The following is a 597-nucleotide window of genomic DNA, read 5'->3' as shown; positions in this document are numbered from 1 at the left end:
TGTTGTGTTCATTTGGTAAATAACAGGAACATGGATTAAAAATTATTTTTATGGATTTTGTATTCAGGAAACCAGATTGGAAAGTTAACAAAAGTTACAGTTCTTTTGAGGTTCTGACCCTTCGTAAATTATTAAAATCGCTTTCATTGGTTGATCTGTATTGTGCTCTCAAATTTTATATCAAATCTCAGATTTGTTGTATGATTTGGTGTTAAATATTGGTCATTAAAGTGGGGAATTCACATTAACACCAAAAGTAAATTTAGCCTTTAATGTTATCTTAGCCTCAATTGGCTTTTTCTTAAATATCCACTTCCCCATAACCTTGTGCTGTCTGACCATTTTTAATAACCTTTTAGTTCATTTTTAGGATTCCAAACCTCAGAGAAAATTTCCTTATGGTATATCTTTACGAGACAATGCTGTAACTACTTTCAAAGAATCTTCCATTTTTAAGTTCTTCAGTATTTCAGAGAAACGGCAGAAGGTAGGAATTTGATCTTTAGAAATTCATGTTGTAGTTCACAATAGACCTCTTTAAAAAAAGGTAATTATCAAGCTTTCTATGCTGTGAACTTTACAGCAGAACACTAGGAA

Source organism: Xiphophorus hellerii, chromosome 6, assembly GCF_003331165.1.
Source record: "Xiphophorus hellerii strain 12219 chromosome 6, Xiphophorus_hellerii-4.1, whole genome shotgun sequence".
In the NCBI taxonomy this organism is placed as follows: Eukaryota; Metazoa; Chordata; class Actinopteri; order Cyprinodontiformes; family Poeciliidae; genus Xiphophorus; species Xiphophorus hellerii.
The sequence above is the reverse complement of the archived record's forward strand: the minus strand, read 5'-3'. Positions refer to the sequence as shown.